This window comes from Chiloscyllium punctatum, chromosome 3, assembly GCF_047496795.1.
Source record: "Chiloscyllium punctatum isolate Juve2018m chromosome 3, sChiPun1.3, whole genome shotgun sequence".
NCBI lineage: Eukaryota > Metazoa > Chordata > Chondrichthyes > Orectolobiformes > Hemiscylliidae > Chiloscyllium > Chiloscyllium punctatum.
In genome coordinates, this window is record NC_092741.1 from 102503945 (window position 1) to 102522567 (window position 18623).

The 18623-nt window shown below is 42.6% G+C and overlaps 1 protein-coding gene across 3 annotated transcripts in view; it reads right to left on the minus strand.

Annotated features, from left to right (window-relative positions):
- Positions 1-18623, minus strand: part of LOC140463549 (uridine-cytidine kinase-like 1) — a 184918-nt gene that overhangs the window by 136458 nt on the left and 29837 nt on the right. The gene's annotated exons all lie outside the window — the stretch shown is intronic.

The window sequence follows — 18623 nt, forward strand, 5'->3', positions numbered from 1 at the left end:
TAGCATCAGATATCAAGACCATGTCAAGACTTATAGTCAAGACTATCCAGATGATTGGGATAAAGGAATTCCCCTTGTACTTTTTGCCATCAGAAATGCACCAAATGAATTGACCAAATTCAGTCCAATTGAATTAGTTTTTGGGTATGAAGAAAGACATCGGCTAAAATTGATTAAGGAGAAATTGGTATGCCACAATTCAATGCCAAAATATTTGGACTAAGTGTCAGATTTTAGGGAATGATTAAAAGAGAGCGAGGGAATTAGCTCGATAGCGTTTAACAGCAGAGGCTCAAAAGAAGATTGAACACATGCTCCAAGCTGACATAATTGAAGTGAGTTACAGTGACTGGAGCTCACTCATTGTAATGGTGCCAAAACCAGATGGCACCCAATGGTTATGTGTGGACTATTGCAAAAAATCAGTGCAGTTACAAAGACTGACGTATATCCACATTTGAAAGACTATGTTGAAAAGTTGGGACCAGCAACTTATATTTCTAAGTTGGACTTGCTCATAGGATATTGGCAGGTATCTTTGCCTGAAAGAGCAAAAACAATTTTGGCTTTCATAATGCAGAATGGACTGTACCAGTTTAAAGCTATAAAAAACTGCACCAGCCACATTTCAAAGATTAACAAATAAGGTCATTTCCAAATTACCCAATTGTATTGTCTATATAGATTATCTGGTGATTTTTAGTCACACATGGAAACAACATTTGATCAGATGGGTCAACGGGCCAAGGAGTGGCAGATACAATACAATTTAGATAAATGAGAGGTGCTGCATTTTGGGAAAGCAAATCTTAGCAGGGCTTACACACTTAATGGTAAGATCCTAAGGAGTGTTGCTGAACAAAGAGACCTTGGAGTGCAGGTTCATAGCTCCTTGAAAGTAAGAGTCGCTGGTAGATAGGACAAGGCATTTGGTATACTTTCCTTTCTTGGTCAGAGCAATGAGTATAGGAATTGGGAGGCCATGTTGCGGTTGGACAGCCACTTTTGGAATATTGCATGCAATTCTGGTCTCCTTCCTATTGGAAGGCTGTTGTGAAACTTGAAAGGGTTCAGAAAAGATTTATGAGTGTGACAATAGACAATAGGTGCAGGAGTAGGCCATTCTGCCCTTCGAGCCTGCACACCATTCAATATGATCATGGCTGATCATCCTTAATCAGTATCCTGTTCCTGCCTTATCTCCATAACCCACTATCCTTGAGAGCTCTATCCAACTCTTTCTTAAACAAATCCAGACACTGGGCTTCCACTGCCTTCTGGGGCAGAGCATTCCACACACCCACCACTCTCTGGGTGAAGAAGTTTCTCCTCATCTCTGTCCTAAATGGCCTACCCCATATTTTTAAGCTGTGTCCTCTGGTCTGGGACTCACCCATCAGCAGAAACATGTTTCCTGCCTCCAGAGTGTCCAATCCTTTAATAATCTTATACGTCTCAATAAGATCCCCTCAGTCTTCTAAGCTCAAGGGTATACAAGAGTTGAAAAATATGGTGCTGGAAAAACACAGCAGGCCAGGCAGCATCCAAGGTGCAGGAGAATCGACGTTTTGGGCATAAGCCCTTCTTGAGGAATGAAGGCCTTCCTGAAGAAGGGCTTATGCCCGAAACGTCAATTCTCCTGCACCTTGGATGCTGCCTGGCCTGCTGTGTTTTTCCAGCACATTTTTCAACTCTGGTACTCCAGCATCTGCAGTTCTCACTTTCTCAAGGCTATACAAGCCCAGTCGCTCCAATCTTTCAACATAAGTTAGTCCTGCCATTCCAGGAATTGACCTCGTGAACCTACGCTGCACTCCCTCAATAGCCAGAATGTCTTTCCTCAAATTTGGAGACCAGAACTGCACACAGTACTCGAGGTGCGGTCTCACCAGGGCCCTGTACCTTTTTGCTTCTATACTCAATCCCTCATGTTATGAAGGCCAGCATGCTATAAGCTTTCTTCACTACCTGCATGCTTACCTTCAATGTTCTTGTCCACCAGTCACCCAGATCTCTTTGTACTGCCCCTTTACCTAAATTGATTCCATTGAGGTAGTACTCTGCCTTCCTGTTCTTGCCAAAGGGGAAAACCATACATTTATCCACATTAAACTGCATCTGCCATGCATCTGTCCACTCACCTAACCTATTAAAGGATTGGACACTCTGGAGGCAGGAAACAGGTGGGGGAGTGCCGAACCAGAGGACACAACTTAAAAATACGAGGTAGACCATTTAGGACAGAGATGAGGAGAAACTTCTTCACCCAGAGAGTGGTGGCTATGTGGAATGCTCTGCCCCAGAGGGCAGTGGAGGCCTAGTCTCTGGATTCATTTAAGAAAGAATTGGATAGAGCTCTCAAGGATTGTGGAATCAAGGGTTATGGAGATAAGGCAGGAACAGGGTACTGATTAAGGATGATCAGCCATGATCATATTGAGTGGTGGTGCAGGCTCGAAGGGCAGAATGGCCTACTCCTGCACGTATTGTCTATTGTCCAGGTCACCCTGTAATCTCTTGACATCCTCCACACATTTCACTCTGCAACCCAGCTTTGTATCAGCAGCAAATTTGCTAATGTTACTATTAATACCATCTTCTATATGATTAATATATATTGTAAAAAGCTGCAGTCACAGCACGGATCCCTGTGGTACCCCACTGGTCACCGCCTGCCATTCCGAAATGGAGCTATTTATCACTACTCTTTCTTTCCTGTCAGCCAACCAATTTTCAATCCAAATCAGTACTTTGCCCCCAATATCATGCGCCCTAATTTTGCTCACTAACCTCCTATGTGGGACTTTATCAAAGGCTTTCTGAAAGTCCAGGTACACTACATCCACTGGATCTCCCTTGTCCATCTTCAGAGTTACATCCTCAAAAAATTCCAGAAGATTAGTCAAGCATGATTTCCCCTTCATAAATCCATGCTGAATCTGACCTATCCTGTTACTGCTATCCAGACGTGTCGTAATTTCATCCTTTATAAATTGACTCCAGCATCTTTCCCACCACGGAGGTCAGACTAACTGGTCTATAACTTCCTGCTTTCTCTCTTGCTCCTTTCTTAACAAGTGGTACAACATTAGCCACCCTCCAATCCGCAGGAACTAATCCTGAATCTATCAAACTCTGGAAAATAATCACTAACGCATCCACGATTTCTAGAGCCACCTCCTTCAGTACCCTGGGATGTACACCATCAGGCCCCGGGGACTTATCAGCCTTCAGACCTAACAGTCTCTCCAACACCAATTCCTGGCAAATATAATTCCCTTCAGTTTCAGGTCCTTCAGCCACTGTTACCTCTAGGAGATTGCTGGTGTCTTCCCCAGCGATCACAGATCTGAAATACCAACTCAACTCTTCTGCTATTTCTTTGTTCCCTGTAATATATTCCCCTGTTTCTGTCTTCAAGAGCCCAATTTTAGTCTTAACCATTTTTTCCCCTTTCACATACCTAAAAAAGCTTTTACTATCTTCCTTTATATTTTTGGCCAGTTTACCTTCTTATCTCATTTTTTCTCTGCGTATGTTGCCAGGGCTGGAGGCTTTGCACTATCGGGAGAGGTTGAATAGGATAAGGCTGTTTTCTCTGGAGTGTCAGAGGCAGAGGTCTATAAAGTCATGAGGGGCATGGATAAGGTAAATAGACAAGGTCTTTTACCTGGGGTAGGAGAATTCAGAACTAGTGGGCATAGTTTAGGGTGAAAGGGGAAAGACATAAAAGAGACCTAAGGGGCAATTTTTTCACACAGGGGGTGGTGTCAAGTGGAGTGGGCTACCAGAGGAAGTGGTAGAGGCTAATACAATTGCAACATTTCAAAGGAATCTGGATGGGTATATGAATAAGGAGAGCTTGGAGGGTGCTGACAGGTGGGACTAGATTGGGTTGGGATATCTGGTCAGCATGGGCGAGTTGGACCGAAGGGTCTGTTTCTGTGCTAATTATCTCTATGACTCTGTTTATCTGAATTGTTCGATTGACTTCAGGGAGCACGCTTGGTGATAAACCTAACTAAAAACCCAAGTCACCTTCCTGGCGATGTTACTGGACATAGACAAATGGCCCCATGGGATGCAAAAACAAAGAGTATCAGCAACTCCCCAATTACATCTGCAAAAAGAGCAGTACTACAATTCCTGGGATTGAGTGGATTTTAATCAGAAATTTGCACCAAATTTTGTGTGGCTGCTCCACTCACTGAGTTGCTCAAGAAAGGAAAGATGTTTCAGTGGAAGGCACTGTCAGAAAGAATTTGACAGACTGAAAAAGCTGTGTTAACTACTGCCCCAGTGTTAGCCACACCAAACTACACAAAGCCATTTAAGGTGGCTATCAATGAGAGTGATGTGGGTGTTGGTGCTGTGCTCTTACAGGAGGACGATGAAAAAATAGAAAGACCAATCGGGTATTTCTCCAGAAATGTTCATCCGCAGAAATATTTGACAGTTGAGGAGGAGACTTTGAGCTGGGTTAGGTGTAACGACATCTCAATATTTAGGTTACCTATAACGTCTCAGAGGGTAAAAACAATGACTGCAGATGCTGAAAATCAAATACTGGATTAGTGGTGCTGGAAGAGCACAGCAGTTCAGGCAGCATCCAACGAGCAGCGAAATCAACGTTTCGGGCAAAAGCCCTCCTGATGAAGGGCTTTTGCCCGAAACGTTGATTTCGCTGCTCGTTGGATGCTGCCTGAACTGCTGTGCTCTTCCAGCACCACTAATCCAGTATAACGTCTCAGAGACAATCTGTCGGAAAGATTTGCCCAATAGGTAGAGATCACAAAACACAGCTCGAAGGGAAACTGACAGTTTATTGCAAGTGATATCGCTGGAGGAGAAAACAGACCAGTTGACACAGAACTGACAGTCTGCACAGAGAATTTGATTTCTCCTCCCAGAGCTGAGGCTGAGACCAGTTTTATAGTAATGCTGCACAATGACACTGATTAAGAAATGGGAAACTACAATGTTTCTAGAAATGAAGTAATTTAGTTGCAAGGATGCTAATTGGAAAACATTTATCAGATGAATGTCCTGTTCCTTCACACAATGCAACAGCCTGACAGTACCATGGTTCCATTCAGCTTCACAGGAAGGTGTTAAAGTCTTTTCTGAAGTGGTGAGGTGCTTCCATTATCCTGTGGTGCCTGTCTGTCTGTCCTGCTCTTTGTGTGGCTTTGGTGTTACTGGGTTGTGAAACTGCCCTTAGGGTTTTGAGATCTTGGTCATTGTCCATGGGAGCTTAAAGCGCATTCCATCTGACCCAGTTCGTGAGCTGCTCGGGAATTCTGGGTGTCCTGGTACAATTTAGCCAATTTGCTTTTGTGGGCCTATCGTGGGTTAGCAAATCTTTTCCCACACACTCATATACAATGATCATACCCCACTGAAGCTTGCGTAGAAATTTAAGACTGTTTAGATGAAGCTTATTATTACAGCCATTCAATTTGAAAATGGCGCACGTGGCAAGACAAATGGACTGAAACAGAATGTAATAGTGCATGCTTATCGTCACTGTAATGTATTGGGTGTTGAAGTATACTAACAGTGCAGGAATAAGGGGTTTTAAAATGAAACCATCTTCAGATACTGATGGTTTTTTTTTAAGAAGTGCAGAAGTGTGATAATGCTGCTCCTTTAACAAGGTCAGGTTGTCCTCTTTTTTTTTAAAAAAATAGAGAGAGGGGTCACACACACAGATTCCAATGTGTCTAGTTTGGATGGGTTTGAAGGCCAATTTGATTATAGCTAACAGATACTGCCTCAGGCAAGAGTTTCAAGATTAAAAAAAAACACCTGCATAATGATGGCAGAGTGGCCAGTTCTCCCAGGTTTAGTTGGATTTCAGCAAGCAGTCATTTTTTTTTGAGGCTGCTGGTCAAAGAAACAGTTCCATGCTGATTCTCTCTCTGTCTCTCTCTCTGACATCTCTCCTGTAAGAGCCTTTGTTTGTTTTCACCATTTTTGCCAAGGGAGCATTTGTGAAGATGTTGCAAGTTTTTGGAACAGCATCACTAAGTTGTAATAGATTTGGCTGGATTTTTAAATAGTTAAAAAGGTATTATACATTCTGTTCTCCTTTCTGACATTCTGCCTGCCTAAAATAAAATATTCCAACTCTCTACTTTCTATTAGCTCAACTTCTATCAATGTCAATATGTTACCCATACACCATGAGCTTTTATTTTCTGCAATTTGATGTGGCACCTTATCACATCTTCTGAAATCTAAATATAATAAATCATTGGATTCCCCTTTACTTGCAAGCAAATTACCTCCTCAAAAGGACTGCGGTGAATTAATTTTTTATGACTTCCCCTAGCGTTATCACATTACCTTGCACTTTTCCAAGTGCCCTGTTATAACTTCTTTAATAATGGCTTCTAACATTTTCTTTAGGACAGATGTTATAGCTAGTCTGTAGTTTCCTGCTTTCTTCCCTTTTTGAATAAATGAATTACATTGGAATATAGCTAATCTAAAAGAAACCTTATACCAATCTGATGAGTTTTGGAAAATTAAAACCAATGTATCAATAATTTCATTAGCTTCTTTTAAGATCCTAGGATAAAATCAACTAGGACCTTGGCAACTTGCAGTTCCAACCGTTTACCAACGGGAATTGTAATTTTCTTGAGTTTCACCCTCCCTTTCAATTATATGGTATCTTGACATGTTCTTATGCACTTCTTCAGCAGGTCTAATGCAACTTGAAGCCTCTGTATCCTCCTCACAACTCAGATTTCCACCAAGTTTATGTCATTTGCATCTTGAAAATATGACTACTGGCCACCACATACAAATCATTGATAAGTACTGATCCTTGTGGTACTGGTCACAGCCTACCAACCTACAAAATGACCTATTTATTCCTTTTTCACTTTCTGCTTTCTGTCTATTAAAAAATCCTTGATCACAATAAGTATATTGCCCTCCAATCCCATAAATTTTAATTATGTTCACAAAACTCCTCTGGTGGGAATATCAAAAGACATCCGGAAATCCAATACACCACATCCATTGATTTTCCCTTATTGACTCTGCGAGTAACATCTTCTAAGAATGCTTTATCAGGTTTGTTAAACATTATTTCTCTTCATAAATCCATGTTGACTCTGCCCAATGATTTTCTAACTACTTTGAATTTGCGAATTAGCTTTATTTGTCACATGTACTCAAATGAGTACAGGTTATTCTGCTATATCGCACGTTTCGCCAACACGAATTGGCTATAAAAGCGATGTACAAATAACATCCAGAATTTGTCAAATGCGAATTTTCTACTGAACAGGCATCGCAATTTTGTTTTAGCGACCTTCTAAAGTGCAATTTTCTTAAGTGGATTTCCATAGCATGATTTTCTATAGTGCGAGGTTGCAGTAGAATGCAACTGTCACATTACAGCAGAACGACGTGCAGAGTGAAAAGTTTTAGGGTGTAGGTTTGCTCGCTGAGCTGTAGGAGTGAAAAGTTTATAAAGTCGCCACTTATTGTACGATCCTGGGTATAAAAGGTACCTAGGTACAAATAAATGCTTAAATTCTTAGGGATAAAAACATTGAAAAGATAAATAAAAGATGCCCAACATTTCAGATCATAGGAATAAGTTATAAAAATAAGGAAATAAAAACTTCAGAATAAACCGGAGACTGCTCAGTCGCCTGTGGAAAATTGAGAAGCAAATTTGCAAAGTGATCTCAGTTATCTGTAACAATAGTAGGGTGGTAATGGTTGGGGATTTAACTTTCCAAACATTGGCTGGAACTGCTACAGTGTTAATCACTTGGATGGAGATAAATTAGTTCAGTGTGTACAAGAAAATGTTCTGATTCAGTATTTGGATGTACCTACTAGAGAAGGAGCAAAACATGGCCTCCTCTTGGGAAATAAGTAAGCTCGGTCACTTGCCCGGTCAGTGGGGGAAGCACTGTGGGGCCAGTGATCATAATTCTATTGGTTTTAAAACAGTGACAGAAAAGTATAGATCTGATCTAAAATTTAATGTTCTAAATTGGAAGAACGCCAATTTTGATATTTTCAGGCAGGAACTTTCAAAACCTGATTAGGGATGGATATTCACAGGCAAAGGGACGGCTGCAATGCTAGAAGCCTTCAAAAATTAGATAATGAGAGACAGGAGAAAGTATGCTCCTGTAAGGGCGAAGGGCAAGGCTGTTGGTGTAGGGACAACAGGGATCAAATGAATTCCTAGAAGAGTAAAAGGGCAGTAGGAATATACCCAAGAGAAAAATCAAGACAGCAAAAAGAAGACGAGAATGCTTTGACAAATACGGTAAAAAGGAGATTCCGAACAGATTCTACAAATACATTAAGGACAATAAAAGGGTAACTAGAGAGAGAATAGAGACCCTTAAAGAGCAGCAAGGCCATGTATGGGTGGACCCGCAATTGATGGGTGAGATACTAAATGAGCTTATTTACAGTGCTTACGATGGACAAGGATATGGAAGATAGAGAACTTGAGGGGGGGGGGGGGGGGGGGGGGGAAGTGATATCGTGAAAAGTGTCCATAATACAGAGGTGGTGGTGCTGGATGTCTTAAAAAAAAGCATAAAAAGCTGCATAAATCCCCAGGACCTGATCAGGACCCTTGGATTCTGTGGGAAGCTAGGGGAGCGATGGTTGGGGCCCTTGCTGGGATATTTATATCACAGGTAGCCATGGGTGAGGTGCCAGAAGACTGGAGGTTGGCTAATATGGTGCCAATATTCAAGAAAGGTGGTTAGGAAAAGCCAGAGAACTATAGACCAGCAAGCCTGACATCACAGTGGGCAAGTTGCTGGAGGGAATTCTCAGGAACAAGATTCATGTGTATTTGGAATATTAAGAATGGATTAGGGATAGTCAACATGGCTTTGTTAGTGGGTAATTGGTGTCTCACTAACTTGATTGTATTTTTTGAAAAAGTGACAAAAAGAATTAATGAAAGCAGAGTGATGAATGTTGTCCATATGGACTTCAGTAAGGCATTTGACAAGATTCCTCATGGTAGACTGGTTAACAAGGTTAGATCAGATGGAATATATGGAGAGCTAAAGCATACATGACCGGCTCGAAGGTAGGAGACAAAGGATGGTGGCGGAGGATTGCTTTTCAGATTGGAGGCCTGCGACCAGTGGTATTCCACAAGGATCGGTGCTGGGTCCACCGCTTTTTGTCATTTATAGATTTGACCTGGATGTGAATAAGAGAGGGATAAGTGTGCACTGCAGGGCAACAGTTATAGCTGGGGGCAGGGAAATTATGATGCGGTGAGGCACGACTTATGATGCGTGGCTTGGAAAAGTAGGCTTCAAGGCAAGGGCGCAATTGGTATGTGGAGCTTGTTCAAGGAGCAACTATTGAGTGTCCTTGATAAGTATGTACCTGTCAGGCAGGGAGGAAAGGGTCATGTGAGGGAGCCGTGGTTTAATAAGGAATTGGAATCCCTTGTTAAAGGGAAGAGGGCAGCCTATGTAAAGATGAGACGTGAAGGTTCAATTGGGGCGATTGAGAGTTATAAGGTAGCCAGGAAGGATCTGAAGAGAGAGCTAAGAGCAGCAAGGAGGGGACATGAGAAGTCCTTAGATGGTAGGATTAGGGAAAACCCAAAGGCTTTCTATAAGTATGCCAGGAATAAAAGAATGACTAGGGTAGGAATAGGTCCAGTAAAGGATAGTAGTGGGAAGTTGCGTGTGGAGGCTGAAGAGATTGGGGAGACACTGAATGAATACTTTTCATCAGTATTCACTCAGGAACAGGACATTGTTGCCAATGTGAATACTGAGTCACAATTAATTAGAATGGACGGCTTTGAGGTATGTAGGGAAGAGGTGTTGGAAATTCTGGAAAGGGTGAAAATAGATAAGTCCCCTGGGCCAGATGGCATTTATCCTAGGATTCTCTGGGAAGCAAGGGAGGAGATTGCAAAGCCATTGGCCTTGATTTTTATGTCCTTGTTGTCTGCAGGAATAGTACCAGAAGATTGGAAGATAGCAAATGTGGCTCCCTTCTTCAAGAAGGGGAGTAGGGATAACCCTAGTAACTATAGGCCGGTGAGACTCACTTCTGTTGTGGGCAAAGTCTTCGAGAGAATTGTAAGGGATAGGATTTATGAACATCTGGATAGGAATAATGTGATCGAGGATAGTCAGCATGGTTTTGTGAAGGGCAGATCGTGCCTCACAAACCTTATTGAATTCTTTGAGAAGGTGACTAAGGAGGTGGACAAGGGTAAAGCGGTAGATGTGGTGTATATGGATTTTAGTAAGGCATTTGATAAGGTCCCCCATGGTAGGCTACTACAAAAAATACGGAGGTATGGCATTGAGGGTGAGTTGGAGGTTTGGATTAGGAATTGGCTGGCTGGAAGAAGACAGAGGGTATTAGGTGATGGTAAAGGTTCATCTTGGAGTGCAGTTACTAGCGGTGTTCCGCAAGGATCTGTTTTGGGACCATTGCTGTTTGTCATTTTTATAAAGGACCTGGAGGAGGGGCTAGAAGGTTGGGTGAGCAAGTTTGCGGAAGATACAAAAGTCGGAGGAGTTGTTGACAGTGAGGATGGATGTGTCGGGTTACAGCGGGATATAGATAAGCTGCAGAGCTGGGCAGAAAGGTGGCAAATTGAGTTCAATGTGGGTAAGTGTGAGGTGATTCACTTTGGTATGAGTAACAAAAAGATGGGGTATTGGGCTAATAGTCGGATACTTGGTAGTGTGGATGAGCAGAGGGATCTTGGTGTCCATGTGCACAGATCTCTGAAAGTTGCCACCCAGGGAAATAGTGCAGCGAAGAAGGCATATGGCGTACTGGCTTTTATTGGTAGAGGAATGGAGTTCCGGAGTCCTGAGGTCATGTTGCAGTTGTAGAAGACTCTGGTGCGGCTGCATCTGGAGTATTGTGTGCAGTTTTGGTCGCCATACTATAGGAAGGATGTGGAGGCACTGGAACGGATGCAGGGAAGGTTTACCAGGATGTTGCCTGGTATGGTAGGAAGATCGTATGAGGAAAGGCTGAGACACTTGGGGCTGTTTTCATTGGAGAAAAGAAGGTATAGGGGTGACTTGATAGAGGTGTACAAGAGGAGTTTAGATAGAGTTGACCATGAGAACCTTTTTCCACGTATTGAGTCAGCTATTATGAGGGGGCATAGCTTTAAATTAAGGGGTGGTAGGTATAGGACAGATGTTAGGGGTAGATTCTTTACTCAGCGAGTCGTGAGTTCATGGAATGCTCTGCCAGTAGCAGTGGTGGACTCTCCCTCTTTATGGGCATTTAAACAGGCATTGGATAGGCATCTGGAGGATAGTGGGCTAGTGTAGGTTAGGTGGGCTTGGATTGGTGCAACATCAAGAGCCAAAGGGCCTGTACTGCGCTGTATTTTTCTATGTTCTATGAATATCAGAGGTATGATTAATAAGTTTGTAGATGATACCAAAATCGATGATGTGTTGGTCAGCCAACAAAGTTACACAGACTACAATGGGACCAGTGATCAGATGGGCCAATGGGCTGAGGAGTGGCAGATAGAATTTAATTTAGATAAACGAGATGCTACATTTTGATAGGGCAATTCAAGGCAGGATTTAATGGTAAGCTGCCGGGGAGTGTTGCTGAACAAAAAACAAAACACCTTGAAATGCAGCTTCCTTTATTGGTCCATTATTGAAGTGCTTGCCCTTATTGGTCAGGGGTTGGGAGGTCATGTTGTAGCTGTACAGGACGTGGGTTAGGCCACTCTTGGAATACAAGTAATTAAGATTAATGAGTGTTTCGTCAATCTGACTCGGCAATAACATGATTGATGAATTGTGGACACTGTTTGGATAATGTGAAGTTTCTATTGAACATGTATAGCAATTTTCTATAGCTCAAGATTGCAGAGGAGCACAACTGTCACAATATGCCAGAACACCCTGTACTGCATTCAATCTTAGTCTCCCTGCAATATAAAGAATGTAGTGAAACTTGAAAGGGCTCAGAAAAGACTTACAAGGATATTGCCAGGGCTGGAGGGTTTGATTGGTAGGGAGAGACTAAATAGCCTAAGGGGTGACCTTCTAGAAGTTTAAGATCATGAGTGTGATGGATTGGATGAATAGTCAAGATCTTTTCACCAGGATTGGCAAGTCCACAAATGGAGGCATAGATTCAAAGGTGAGCGGAGAAAGACTTAAAAGGGACATAAGGGGCAACATCTTCATACACATCACCTGCTGTGAATTGAACTGCCAGAGGAAGTGGAGGAGGCTGGTACAATTATATTTAAAAAAGGGATGTGGATGGATAGATGAGTAGGAAGGGTGTAGAGGGATGAGGGCCAAATGCTGGCAAATGGGACTAGATTAAATTATTATATCTGGTCAGCATGGACATATCGGATTGAAAGGTCCATTTCCGTGCTGTACACCTCAATGATTCCATAACAGTCCTTCCAACCCATGTCAGCACCTAGCATTTAGTCAGCACTAGGCCTTGACTCCAGACTATGCTGGGCTTCATCTCAAGGTCAGGAGACTGCCTTGGAATCATTGAGTCCAAAAGTCCATGCTGGGCTCAAAGAATACTGCACTAGTCCACACAGAGAGAGACTGCCACACCCAGTCCATGCTGAATCTGAGTGCTCAGAACATTGCCGAGAAAAAAAAAGGAAAAAAAAATGAAGCAAGAAAAAAAAATGATTTAAAAATAAATGGAAGGAGTGGACAAGCTTTGACTCTGTCATCATTTTGGACTGGAATATCCAATAATCACATACTTTATAACATATTTGAGTAACTTCCTTGTTATGGATGAGAAGGTAAGAAGATTTGTAAGGTTCATGATTTCTCTTGCCCTGCTTTCTTAAGCAATGGAGGTTATGTTTATAACCTTCTGATCTGCAGAATTAATAGAATTTTGTAAGATAACCAACGTATTCACCATCTCTGAAGTCAACTATTCCTCCACTTTAACGGGATAGGTCATAAGGTCTAGAGGATTTGTCAATTTTCAGTCCACTCACTTGATCAATAATACCTTTTATAACTAACACTAATTTTTAGTTCCAAACTTTCACTAGACCCTCAGATCTTAATTATTTCAAGAAAACCGGAGTTTTCCTCAGTAAAAACAGTATCTCTGCACAAAGTACTTAAGTTTCTCTGCCACTTCGAACATTACAGCGCAGTACGGGCCCTTTGGCCCTCGATGTTGCACCCACCTGTGAAACCAATCTGAAGCCCATCTAACCTCCACTATTCCATTTCATCAATATGTCCACCCAAGGACCATTTGAATGTGCTTAAATGTTGGTGACGCTACTACTGTTGCAGATTGTGTTCCACGCCTTTACTACTGAGTAGAGAAACTACCTCTGACATCTGTCCTATATCTATCACGACTTAATTTAAAACTATGCCCCCTCGTGCTGACATCACCAGAGGAAAAAGGCTCTCACTGTCCACCCTAACACTCTGATCATCATATATGTCTCAATTAAGTCACCTGTCAACCTTCTTGTCTCAAACAAAAACAGCCTCAAATGCCTCAGCCTTTCCTCATAAGACCATCCTCCATTCCAGGCAACATCCTGGTAAACCTCCTCTGAACCCTCTTCAAAGCTTCCACATCCTTCCTATAATGCAGTGACTAGAGATATACAAAATACTGTAAGTGCTGCCACACCAGAGTTTTGTACACCTGCAGCATAACCCCATGGTTCCAAAAATCAATCCCTCTAATAAAAGCTAACACACCGAATGCGTACTTAACAACCTTGTCAACCTGGGTGGCAACTTTCAGGGACCCATGTACATGGACACAAAGATCCCTCTGTTCATCTACACTACCAAGAATTTTACCATTAGTCCAGTACAGGTACTCTGCATTTCTCTTGCTCCTTCCAAAGTGAATCACTTCACACTTTTCCACATAAAACTCCATTTGCCACCTCTCAGCCCAGCTCTGCAGTTTATCGATGTCCCTCTGTCACCTGCAACATTCTTTGGCACTATCTACAACTCTGCCAACCTTTGTGTCATCCGCAAATTTAATAACCAATCTTTCTATGCCCTCATCCAGGTCATTTATAAAAATGACAAACAACAGTGGCCCCAAAACAGATCCTTGTGGTACACTATTAATAACTGAACTCCAGGATGATCATTTCCCATTAACCACCACCCTCTGTCTTCTTTCAACTAGCCAATTTTTGGTCCAAACTGATAAACTATCCTCAATCTCATGCCTCCATATTTTGTGCAATGGTCTACCATGGGGAACTTTATCAAACACCTTACTGAAATCCATATACACCACATCAACTGCTATCCACCTGCTCAGTCACCTTCTCAAAGAATATCTAAAGGTTTGTGAAGCACAACTTACACTTCACAAAACCATATTGATTATCCCTAATCAACTTACTCCTTTCTAGATGATTATAAATCCTATATCTCTTATAACCTTTTCCAACACTTTACACAAAACCAAAAGTAAAGCTCCCTGGCCTATAAGTACCCGGGCTGCCTCTATTGCCCTTCCTGAACAAGGGAACACCATTTGCTATCCTCCAGTCTTCTGGCATTATTCTTGTAGACAATGACGACAAAAAGATCAAAGCCAAAGGCTCTGCAATCTTCTCCCTGCCTTCCCAGAGAATCAGAGTGTAAATCACATCCGTCCCAGGGGACTTAATATATTTTCACGCTTTCCAGAATTGCTAATACCTCCGCATGAACTGCAATCCCATCTAGTCTAGTAGCCTGTATCTCAGTATTCTCCTAGAAAACACTTTTTTCCAGTGTGAATACTGAAAAAAAAAAATTAATTTAGCGTTTCGCTTATCTCCACTGACTCCATGCACAACTTCCTACTACTGTCTTTGACTGGCTCTAATATCTTACTATCGTCATTCTTTTATTCCTGATATACCTATAAAAAGCCTTAGGGTTTTCCTTGATCCTTTCCGCCAACGACCTTCTTCATCTTGACAAGAGATTCAAGTTCCTTAGTAAGCCAAAGCTCCTGCGCTCGACAACATCCTCCTTGCCTGACTGGTACATACTCTTCAAGGACCCGCAGTAGCTGTTCCTTGAATAAAGCTCCACATTTCAATTGCACCCATCCTCTGCAGTTTCTTCCCCATCCTATGCATCCTAAATCCTGCACAATCGCATCATAATTGCTTTTACCCCATCTATAACTCTTGGCCTGCATTATATACTTTCCATCGCTAAAGTAATCAACCGAATTATCACCAAACTCCTCACCTACCTGCAAATCCAACACCTGGCCGGGTTCATTACTCAATACCAAATCCAATGAGGCCTCGACCCTAGTTGGCCTGTCAGGAAACCTTCCTGCACACATTCGACAAAAATTGACCCATCTAAAGTACTTGAACTATCGTATTTCCAGTCAATATTTGCAAAGTTAAAGTGCCCCATATCAACTACCCTGTTGCTATTGCTCCTTTCCTCTACATCGCTGGAACTATTTGGAAGCCAATGAAAAACTCTCAACAGGGTGGTCACTCCTTTCCTGTTTCTAACCTCAGCCGTCGAAGCCTCAAATGTCTTTTCTGCAACCATAACACTGTCCTTGACTAACAATGGCACTGTCGCATTCCACCTACCCACCCCTCAACCCCCCCCAACCTTTTACCATCTTCTGTTCTTACTGAAACATCTAAATCCTGGAACCTGCAACAACCAATCCCATTCCTGCCCTTTCCATAACATCGAAATCCCAGGTATCAACCCATGCTGCAAGTTCACCCAGCTTATTCCAGATGCTCCTGGCGTTGAAATAGATACATTTCAAACCAATTTTCTGGTTGTCACTGCCCTTATGCAACCTTGAAATCCTATTTGAGACCTCACTACTCTCAACCTCCTGTTTTTTTTAACTACAATTTGGGTTCCCATCCCCCTGCTGAATTAGTTTAAACCCATCCGGAGAGTTTTAGCAAATTTCTCCCCTAGGATACTGGCACCCCTCTGGTTCAGGTGAAGACCAGCCCATTTATAGAGGTCCCATCTATCCCAGAAACAGCCCCAGTTATCCAAGAATCCAATGTTCTCACTTCTGCACCATCCCTGCAGCTACATGTTCAACTGGATGCAGGTTTGCTCACTCAGCTGGAAGGTTCATTTCCAGAAGTTTTGTCACCCTACTAGGTAACATCTTCAGTGGGCCTCCGGGCGAACCTACATCCAGAACCTTAACCTGAGCTACAAATCTTCTCAAACTCACCACGTTTTCAACTCCTCTCTCCCTTTTTTCCTCGCCTCACTAGCAGGTGCAATAAACCAGAGATAACAACTGTGTTTGTCCTAGCTCCAAGCTTGCACCCAAGCTCCTTGAATTTCTGCCTTCAATCCCGTCTCTCTTCCTACCTATGTCATTCGTGCCTATGTGGACCACAACTTGGGGCTGCTCCCCCTCCCCTCAAGGATCCCGAAAACACGATCAGAGCCAACATGAACCCTAGCACCTGGGAGGCAATAGACCAACCGTGAGTCTCTGTCGTTCCCACAGAACCTTCTTCTATCTGTCCCGCTAACTATGGAGTCTCCAATGACTAATGCTCTGCTCCTCTTCCCCCTCCCCTTCTGAGCAACAGGGACAGACTCTGTGCCAGAGACCTGTTCCCCATTGCTTAGTCCTGGTAACTCATTCCTTCCCCCCCCCCACAACAACCCCTAACAGTATCTAAAATGTTTTTGAGAGGAACAGCCACAGGGGATCGCAGCACTGCCTGTCAGTTCCCTTTCCATCCTTCTATGGTAACCCATCTACCACCTTCTTGTACCAGAGCCCTATACCTCCTCTCATAACCCCCTCTGCCTCCCAAACGATCTGAAGTTCATCCAGCTTCAGCTCCAGTTCCCTAATGCAGTTTTTGAGGAGCTGGAGTTGCGTGCATTTCCCGCAGATGCAGTCAGCAGGGACACTAGTGATGAGTCTTACCTCCCACATTCTGCAGGAGGAACATTCAACTGCCCTAACCTCCATTGCCACTATCCTAAATTCCCAATGAGACTGCTAAAAACTAAAAAAAAAATAAAAACTACTGCACTTACCAATCCAGCACACAGAAACTTTTTTTGATTAGAGGAGAACAATGGGTGGGAGACACTACCCGAGTAGCGTTTTGGATAAAGCAACTGCCCAAATATAAAGTCACACTTAACAGCAATCTCATGTCTGCTCCTGCTCAGCATGCACTCTGCCTATACATGAGGTAAGTTTATATACTTTAAAATTTGCCTTCCTGTCAGGCCTCTGGTCCTCGCTATCACTCCTTCCACTTCAATTACCGAAGAAATGAAGACCGCTGAATCCCGAGGTAAGTTTATTTCTTATTAGAAATTCTCCTGTCTCTGCCTGTAATGGGTCCACATTTGGGTGCACTAGTCTGGCTTTGCGAATACCCATAAGATGATTTCACAAGCCATTTCTTGCTATTTTACACTCATTCTGTTCTTTCTCCTTAACAACTTCATGTCATTTGTTGCTGCATTCTAAAATTCTCCCAATCCTCAAGCATACATCTCGATCAACCTCCTAGTCATGCCTCCTTCACTTGTCCTGTGGGTATTTTTGACTTAAAGAAATGCACATTCACTGTTCTTCTGAATTCCAATGAGTACAAAAGTCAACTTTATTGCAACATACAAAATTGTTAAGGGGACTTTGACAATGTGTATCCAGAGAAATGGCTTTCCCTTGTGGGAAAGTCTAGGACAAGGCGGCATGATCTACAAATAAGGCGTTGCCCTTTAAAAGGAAGAATTTCTTCTCTCAGAGGGTAGTGAATTGTGGAATTCTTAAATGCAGAGCGCTGTGGAGGCTTGGTTATTAAAATCTGTCTCTCAGCCTCGAATCAGTACAGGAATCAAAGAGATAATAAAACAAAAGAACTATGGATGTTGAAAGTTTGAAACAAAAAAAATGTAGTGCTAGAAAAACTCTGTTCTCGCGAAGGACCATTGGGCTCAAAACATTAACTCTGGTTTCTTCCCCATGAGGGAATCAATGTTATAATGAAAAGGCAGGAAAGTGGAGATAACTGCCCGAGTGATTCTGCCTCTCAGTGTGTTAACTTGCTCCTTAAATTCTATATTCAGGATCTCATCCCTCTTTTGTACCTAAGTTGTTAGTGCTAATGTTGACCATTGTCACTCACTCTTGACTCTTCCATAAAAAAAATGTTCTGCAGCCAATTTATGATATCTCTGAGCTTGGCACCAGTAAGGCAACATGCTACCGTTGAGTCACATTTATAGCCAAAAATGCCCACTGGTTTCCTATCAAATCTACCATTATTGTAAATCCAGTGTTCTTCACTCTCCCATCCCAAATCCCACCTGTACAGCTGAGGCAACTGTGGTGCCGCAAACTTGTCTCTCATTACATTCTTCTAAAGAAGCACGATCGTCACAATGTCCAAAATTATACTTTTTTGTTTGTAAACCCAGCATTCTAGAGCTGTAGCAGCACGAGTAGCTCGGTACTCTCTCTCTCTCTCCCAGATACTTATCAAGCCCTGCGCTCTGTTCATATCCTATTTGCTTACAGGATATTTCCTTGCAGCTCTGCTTTCTCTCGTTAGTATCTCTCCAATG